Raw genomic sequence first — 9,369 nt, forward strand, 5'->3', positions numbered from 1 at the left:
ATATATCAGGTGGTTTCTACCGATGTTGAATCATTACACAGTTATAGATGTACTGCATTTATACATATGACACGGACGCAGCATCGATTTTGAAGGGGGGGGGATAGAAAAAGAATCCAACTAGCATAGAAAAAGAATCTTACATTAAAAAGAAAAACTTGACAAGCGAAAAAGGACCCCGAAAAATTTGTAGCTTGAAAATCCACAGGCACCTTACGTTACTTTGTTTTACTTTAAATAAAAAAATATAACCCCTACCTAATAATAATTTATTTTTAGGTAGGGGTATTTTTTTATAAAAAGAAAAATAAGTAACGCCAGGTGCCTGTGCGAAAATCTTATTTCGTGCTGGGGAGAAGGGGGGCCAGGTTCCAACTTCTTTCAGTGCCAAATTTTACTCATACACGTCTACATTACCCTTATTTAACTAAATACAACACAAAAAGGGGGAGGTGAGATCTTTCAATAAACATTTTGAATGGTATAATGTAAATAGTATGTCTGGACCCCCTTCCCCCATGTTAAATTACGTGCCTGTATGCATCTACTTTCCAAGAATACCCATGGTTAGAATTCTTATGACCTTCAGTACCTCACGCAGAAGCACAACATATAGTAAGATGTAACGTGTTAACAGAGTAAAATTTAATCTCATTTAACCTGAGAGAGTCGCGGAGTAAGGAGTTGATCCTTAAGTCTCAGTCGTGTTCGAATCCCACAGAGGGACATGGAGACCGGTCCTTCGGATGAGATCGTATAAACCGATCGAGGCCCCGTCTCGCAGTTGGTGGTGGCACGAAAAAGATCCCTTATTGCTCAATGGCCCTAAGTGTCCAGAATAGGATAAAATTTGTAGCTCTCCACCGGCAAGTGGTGGCGTCTCCATATGAGTGAAAGATTCTCTAGAGGGACGTTAAATAATATACAATCAATCTTAACCTAAGAGAGAGAGAAAGAGAGAGAGAGTTTTCTCTGTCATAATGATTTTGGACGTCCTAACTTAGGAAAATCCATCGAGAGAGAGAGTTTAAATGGGTTTTTCAGAGTGACCTCACAGGTGTTGATACCGCCCTCTATGGCAGAGATTTGAGTATAACCAATTATTCCCACATTTTTTCTTGCGAATGGTTTAATCTTGGGGGGGGGCTCCTCCAGTTTTGCCTACTTCCTTAATTCTGATTCTGCGCTGCATTCCGTTTCACTCGTGTAAATTGGCACACTCTTCATCGTTCAGGAATTCTGAATGATCAAATGGCGCTCTATTTGATTTTGAATGTAACCAATATTACAGTGTATCGTCGAATTTAGATGATTAATAATTGATTGATAATCAAAAAATATATAATATATGAGTTGCGTCAAGCGAAAAGGGACCTTCGTGACCAAATTTTCGAAAATCGGTTTTTGACCGTTTCTGAAAGAGATAGTTTTTCTGAATATATTGTACAATATACCTTTTAAATTCTTATTAAAACTCAAAATGAAAGCTTTGAAGTGCTAACAAGATAACGCTATAAAACGTTACATAACTTCACACAACGTCATTGATAATATTGAAACGTCATTACTTATCACCCTTTTATATTAGTTAGAAATAATTTTTTCTAGATGTATTTTAAAGTTTCTTCAATATCCGATTTTCCAAATTTTAGCATTTATATGGTCGTATACGTGTATTTTGTAAAAAAAAAAAAAAAAAAAAAAAAAAGATAATTTAAAGATTGTTGAAAAAATCTGCATGTTTGTTGAAATATTTAAGTAAGGAGTAAGTTCTCAAGGAATACAAAATTCGGAACTTGCCAAACGACTGTTTATTCAACGACATCATCTCACCCTTTTTTCTACATCATCAACATAATCATGCTTTAATCACTGTAAATTTATATTTGAATGTACCTTGACAAGAGACAGACCGCTGACCTTAAAAAAATGAAAAAAGTTCCTACTCTGAAATCATCTTGCAAGGTATTCGTAACAACACGGCCATTTTTCAAGAGAAATTATTTATTGTTCACGGAATTGACCAAGTAATTACGATTGCTCTCAAGGGGGTAAAAAGAATATCTGACATCACTGTTCATGTTGTAAGGTCTTAAGGATTGATCCTGGTCAACGTATTGTTATTTCTCTTTCGGTATAATCCGCAAACCCACCTCCACAAAAACAAACTTTTAGGCAGTACCCCCATGTACGTTTTATGGTACTTTCCTGAACTAAATTGAAGGAATGGTTGAGGTGCAACTTTCAGGAATTGTAATTTTTTGCGCACCAGTTATTTCACACTTCTTTCAAAAACGATTCCCCTTTATTTTTTTTTCAATTGAAAATTATAATATTAAAATGCGGAAAATACAATAAACGTGTTTACCCCCCACCCCCCCCCCAACGATGCTACTTGCCTGTATGACAATGATTTAAGATGCTATAGAATTAAATTAAATATACCGGTTCACACATTGTATCAATATTTTTTTACTTAACTATATATCAGTGAAAGAAATAAAGTTTTTGAACATTGGGGGAAGGGGGGGGGGGGGGTAGGTCTTCTTCGAAAATGAGCCCGGCACGTTGTGCTTGGAACTAAGGCACATTACTTCGGTGCTTATAGTTCTACAATTTGATAAAGGCAAATATTGTGTGTTGTACAATTTAAAAAGAAAAACATGTTTTTTTTTTTATTTTCATGTTAAAAATATTAAGGAATTTAATTTGTTCTGCAATTAAAAAAATACCGATAAAAATACCTAGGTTACGTATATATCTAGGCTTGATGCAACAAAATCAATTCAAATCAGACGTCAAATTCGACTTTCAGAGTACATGTATAATAAAATGGTTACATATAATTGACATGTTTAAGCTTTTCTTATGTGCCACCTATTCTCTAAGTTGGTACGTTGTTTCATGCAATATTTTATTGACCAAGTCAAGGGTCCCGGATGACATTCTAACTTACAGATGTACATCTAAGCACTACTTGAATAAAGAAGTTCATACACAGTTACATATTAAATTAAATAATCAGTTAAATTCATATTCGGTGTCAATGAGAATAAGATAATATATGTTTAGATGGTGTGAAATGGGCCCCATCCCCTGAAAACCAAACAATATACACGCTCTTATCGGTAGAAATTCTCAGCATGTGATTAAACGCAAAAGTTTCAATTATTTGCTTTTTGTACTTTTTGAAAGATAAATCTCATTATGCATAATGTGCACATTCGGTAATTCTCGGCTTACTCCGCTACACTACATTCAAACAGGTACATGTATACGAGCCATCCGAGGAGCTCCGAGTGATATGTGTACGCCGTACCCCCCCCCCCCCCTCCCAAATGAATAAAATACAATAAAATAAATGAAGTCAAAAATTAATGATGGTTGTAGGATATTATTAAAAAAAAACGTAGTTTAAAATTTTAAAAAATCTTAACTTTTCATTCTTATAGTCAGGTTATGACAGGGTGGGTAATTCTGAAAACAAAAATGTCAAAATTTCTTTCATTTCTGATTTAAACAAAATTTGAATCATATGCAGTAAACAGACATGCAGGTATAGAAAGCAACTTCATTTGTGGGAAAGGGCTTTATATAAAAGGTTATTATACAGAGATAAAAAAAAGTCATCAGACAATATTATTAGAGTTCATAAAAAATAAGAGTTCGTAAATATAAGCATTGATTTTACAATCGCACTTGTAAATTGAGATAGTTATTCGGCAACACCACAGGCCTTTAGATCGCTTAGAAAAAAAATTGAGGTGTTGAAAAAAATATTACACACACAATTTTTTTAAGCGATCCAAAGGCCTGTGGGCAACACCTAACAAAGGGAGTGCACAGCTTCCCAAACATCAAATTATCATGATTATCTGCAAATATCATCTACAATTAAGAAAGAATACGGAACTATCGAGGTTTGAAAAAATATCTGCATGCAAAACTTTACTGATGATGTGAATTTCAGGACAATGATCCGCTACTTCATTCATCGATCATATACATGAGCAATATTTTTTTTTAGAAGGAAGGGGTGGGGGTGGGGATATGGTGTATACATGTACAAGTGTTTTCAAAGTGGTTATGGTCGAACTAAGAAAAAAATTAATAGTAAAATAAATACTTAAAAACGAAAATGAACAATAAAAGCAAAATTGAAACGAAGAATAAATTAATTTTTAAAAATTAAAAGAGAATAAAGAAATAAAATTTCAGAATTTAACCTTGAAAGGCTTTCCTTTCTGTAGTAATAAAAAAAAATTGCAGAAAATAAAACTAACGGCCTGCATTCGTCTGATTTTACATGACCGATTTCGATCTTAATTTTCGACTTTAACAACATCAGCTTTACCTAAAGTTACCGTGTTTAGTTTTGATTTATTGCAATTAATTTAGGCAATAAAAACAAGACCACAAATGAATTTTGAAAATTACCCACTGTGTATTATCTTCACATTTTATTGCGTCATGAAGTTTTCAAACCTCAAAGTGTTGCGCCAAAGGTGACGTGTTGAGTAAATATGGAAGTCCGTCAGTATGACATTCGCCGCTTCATCCTTTATAACATGGCTACAGACAAAGGTTCCTAGCTGCTGCGTTCATATTTTTTTTATATAATATGTATTGACAAAATGCTATTGCAATTATCCTAGAATCAGTGAACTTGAATCAAATATTTAATCTCTGATTACAAACTTTTGGCACTGAGTCGCCAATTCTCGGACCTTTCTGTCTAACGGAGAAACAACCTGGGATGTGTTACATGTAACCCCCCCCCCCCAAAAAAAAAAAAAAAAATTGAAATGAATGCGAGGACCACTTGCTTATATGTAGAGACTGAAGCTCAGCCGGAAAGGCCAAAGAAGCGATTGTTTTCAGAGCTTAAGGTAGACACGTACATTGATATTTTGATGAACATTTTTGACAGCTCACAATTATAACCATTCATAATAATCAAAAATTAAATTTATTTAAATATTATTTTGGAAAAATTACCTGTAAATCTACAAATTGACGATATTGTGCATTTTTTCAAGGCAGTTTAAGGCGTGTCTATTTTTTAAAGATTTGTATTACGCAAATATATTTTTGTTCTGCTTTACGGTATGATTTTTTTTCATCGGCAAACGCACCGGCGCGACGTCACGTCTTTGAAGCGTCATTGTGACGTAATTACGTTTATGTCACGAAGGTCCCTTTTCGCTTGACGCAACTCATATTCATAAATTAAAAAAAACCCCTCAAATTCTTTTTTTTAATTTTCACTCTTTTAAATATTTTCCTTATGATGACATAACGTGTAGCATTATATATAGCAAAAATGGTTAACAATGGTTAAAAGCTTGGAGTATTTCTATGTCATAAGAATTTAAGACGTCTTAGCTTTGGATAATCATAAGATAGCTTTGAAAAACACCTTAAGATAATCTTATGATGATCCTAAGATTTTCTTAAGATTTATCTTAGGAAATTTCTTATGAACAATCTTAGGAAAGTTTCGTAAACATGCCTGCAGATCTGCAGCTAGGTTTGATTGACACATCCTTGCACTTTCACAAACATTTTAATTTTATTCTTAATATTAAGGAAAATTGGCAATCGTGTTGTGTATAAATGAAAAATATTAAAAACTTTAATATTTTCGTGTGAAATGCCATTACAATATACTATAAATATCTGTGCGCAGCACTGTTAAGGCTTAATTAAAGTACTATGAGAAATCAACGGAAAATAGAATTGCAAAAACGGGTATTGTTTTTAAATCTGAATATATTTTTATTCAGCTGTTATATTATCAAGCAACTTAAATACTTACGGAAATAGCATAGTATAACCTACTCTGTACTGAATGAAGTTTGGTCCCATCGATGGACAGTCACGTGATGAATGCATAGTATGTGTACTGAATGTAGGTCATTAACAAATTTCATTATCGCAGGGGCATAGCCTAGTTGAAATTAAAGATTCAAGCAAGCTATTAATTGTTTTTCCATACTTTGTACTTTCTGGAAAGTGCTGCTGCTTTGAAAAGAATTCGCGTTTTAATGATTAAATTTTCAAGTAAATAGGCCAATGTCGAAATATGTTTGACTTTTACCAAATATTTCTTGTACTTATAAAATCACGCCTTCGATTTAAAGAAAGCAGCAGCACTTTTCAAGTTAAGGAAAATATCCTTTATTTATATTCAAGAAATGGTTAAGATTTATTTAGTGTATACATGCCCTTGCGAAAGAACGATTTAATAAGGCACCTTGATGTAAAATATACCTAACCTGAACATAAAAACACGACATTATCATTTAAATACATTCTCTCGATAGTTCATGAATAATTACACTCAACAAAGAATATATAATGGTATTAATAGCTATTTAAAATCTGTAAATAACATTCTTTTTTATAATAAAAAGCATTTTTCATTGTTAAAAAATTCCCCAATCTGCCTCTCACAGCACATGAAATACGTCATTTTTACCAAAATAACGTCACGGTTGACAAGTTCATCGAGATTTGTTTCTAACTAGCAACTTTTTAAAATGCATTGATAAGTTTTATTGATGTTTATTAGGCCTATACTTACGCAGTTTAAGGATGCCGTTTACTCACGTTTCAGAAAACGGAAAGGAAATTTTGTAAAGTATATGATATGTTAAATTAAAAATTGCCCTAAATGGATAAAATCACCCAATTTTGACATAATACCAATTTAAAAAAATTAGATATTTTATTATTTGAAGAAAATATACCTGAACAAAAATCAATGTATGGCAATTAAGAGGAAATTCGGACTAAATTTTTTAATTTTTCATTTTTGTCAAAATCATTTATTCCTTGCAATATTAATCACAATGTAAAGGTTACATGTGTTTTTGAGCATCATTTTACAAATATTATATGCGTTAAAGCTAATGAATTATTGTAAATAATTGAATGCTATGAAATAAAGAAATTCAAAAATATGAACAAAAACCATTCCAGACAACATATCTCAATTATTTGATCATTGACCCCATATAATGATAATACCATGAGAATTACATGTAAGACAACAAAAGTAACCTGATGCTATAAATAATTTAGAGTTCTTATCAGTCAGATTTTTTACATATTCGATTATAAATGGGGAAAAAAATATAAATATGACAGAGGAAATTCGGACTGTAATAATTATCAAATTTATGGCCAAAATTCTAATCGTTTCTGTATATGAAGCAACGCTTTTCAATTGCTTTAATATTTCATTATCTAAAAAGCTTTGTTACTTGTAATATTTTGTGAGTGAAGAAAATGTTGGTCATAGTGTGAAAAATTGAGGTTTTTCTCGTGAAATACTCAGGAGCCACGAGCATGAAAAGTAGGTCATTGACCTAGTAATTTGAAACGGAAATTTTTAAAACACCAGAATTATAGGTTTACAATGTGCAATAGGTAGTTTTTCGTTCTCATCAGTGGAATATTTAGGCCGCCGAGTAAAGGTATACCTTAAAGTTGAAAATTATTTCATTTTTTTTTTTTGGTATTATGAGGAATACATAAAAGTCAATATTTTATGGTGACGTCACAGTAAACTTTTCCCGTATAAATTAGGCCTCGCCTCCTTATTACAGCCTTAACAATGCTGCGTGTCTGTGCACCTTTAATAAGAATTGTAGAGTTATCCTTCGTTGTTTTCCCAAATAAGTCATGTTTTGTTAATACTAGTATTCAGGTACATGTTTACAAAAATACGAATCAATCAAATCCCAATGTAATTTTTGAAAATTGACTTAGAGGTAGTATCATAACAAAAATTGCACTAAAATAAGATTGTAACACGTTTTTGTGTATTTTGCACTCTTTGGCGGAGACAGATAACGCGAGCTCTGAAGACCTAAAAATAAACTTGGATTCTGGTCACACTGGGGTGACCTTTTGACCTGATCGATTCCCAGAACATGCGATTCAATAGAATGCGGTTGTTTACTTGTTTATCGGAAGATGTATTTGGTTTGGAGGAAGAAGGAACCAATAGTATTGAAGTGACCAGAGGTCAAATATTTGGATAAATTAGCTACAACAAATAATATTTGAAGATTATGCAAAAGATCGGAAATTATTTTAAAAGTGCATTAAAAGTTTAAAAAGTATTCAAGTTCAGAATAATAGTAATTAAAATTCAAATTAAAAATTAAAGTAATTATTGCAAATTTCGAACGAGTTACAAATATGGAGATGAAAATCTACAAACGTAAACCTAATATGAAATGAACGGCCGGGATAGACAAGATTTCAGTGGAAAGCTGAATCTTGACTGTCTTGGTTGTATTTCATACAGGTGAGATAATTTTCTAAACTTGCGCGGTTTTTGTTAAATTATTAAAATTTTCACATGGCTTAATTTATTTACAGATAACATTTTTTTTTGTATTAGAACTAATGATGTTTAGTATAATATTTAGTATATTGTGTGAAATTATTTATTGCAATCATAATGATTACAATTAGATTTTATAATTTAATAAAGAGTGGAAAGCTGAATCTTGACTGTCTTGGTTGTATTTCATACAGGTTGGGTAAAATCGCCACTCCCCAACCATAACAGCCGCTCTGGTCCACAAATGTAGAAGGAATTTATAATAAAAGAAATAGCTGAATTGAAACATCCCGGTACCTCCACAAGCCAAGCGAGAGTTCAGAATGAATTAAATAATAATGATGAAGAGCTAGAATGAGTATTAATTCCCAGTACCTCTTCACGAGTTCCAGTGAATGAGATAAACAAGATTATGAAAACCGAGCATTATTTCTTTTTATTAATTTTATGAAAAATGGTGGAGAGTCCTTAAACTTGACGTCAGATTCAGAAGGAAGTTGGTTAACCTTTTACGGCAGAATTTAATAGGATCCTGGTGGATATCAAAAATATCTATGATCGGGTCAATGTCATGCGGGACTCTGCCTTCCTAAACCTTTGCTGGTTAGGATTTAGCATCAATTAAGGCTGGAGTCCAGAATGAGGTTGACCCGGTTATGATAGTAGGCTGAAAGATAACACTGTCTTCTACAGTTCTTTAGGATTTTAATTTCTTTCTAGTATTTCGTTTTTACTTAGGGTTGGAAAAATAAAGTGTATCGGGGGATATGCATCCAAAACGTCTACAGTCTCTGAGAAACAATGTAATTAATGTTTATTCTTGAAATCTTTTTGCAATTATATTTAAATGAAACACAATACATGTATTCTGAAAACTTTTCGTTATATTTCTTATTGAATTCCATGGACGTTCTTCTTCTCCATTTTTTTTTTTTTTGCATAATTCATTTTTAGTTGCAAAAAAGAGGAGAGAGAAAGGTGGTTTAATTGATGTAAAATGCCGAGGATGG

The sequence above is a fragment of the Saccostrea cucullata genome, unplaced genomic scaffold (genome assembly GCF_032062105.1).
Source record: "Saccostrea cucullata isolate Sc308-1 unplaced genomic scaffold, CSIRO_AGI_Scuc_v1 ctg485, whole genome shotgun sequence".
In the NCBI taxonomy this organism is placed as follows: Eukaryota; Metazoa; Mollusca; class Bivalvia; order Ostreida; family Ostreidae; genus Saccostrea; species Saccostrea cuccullata.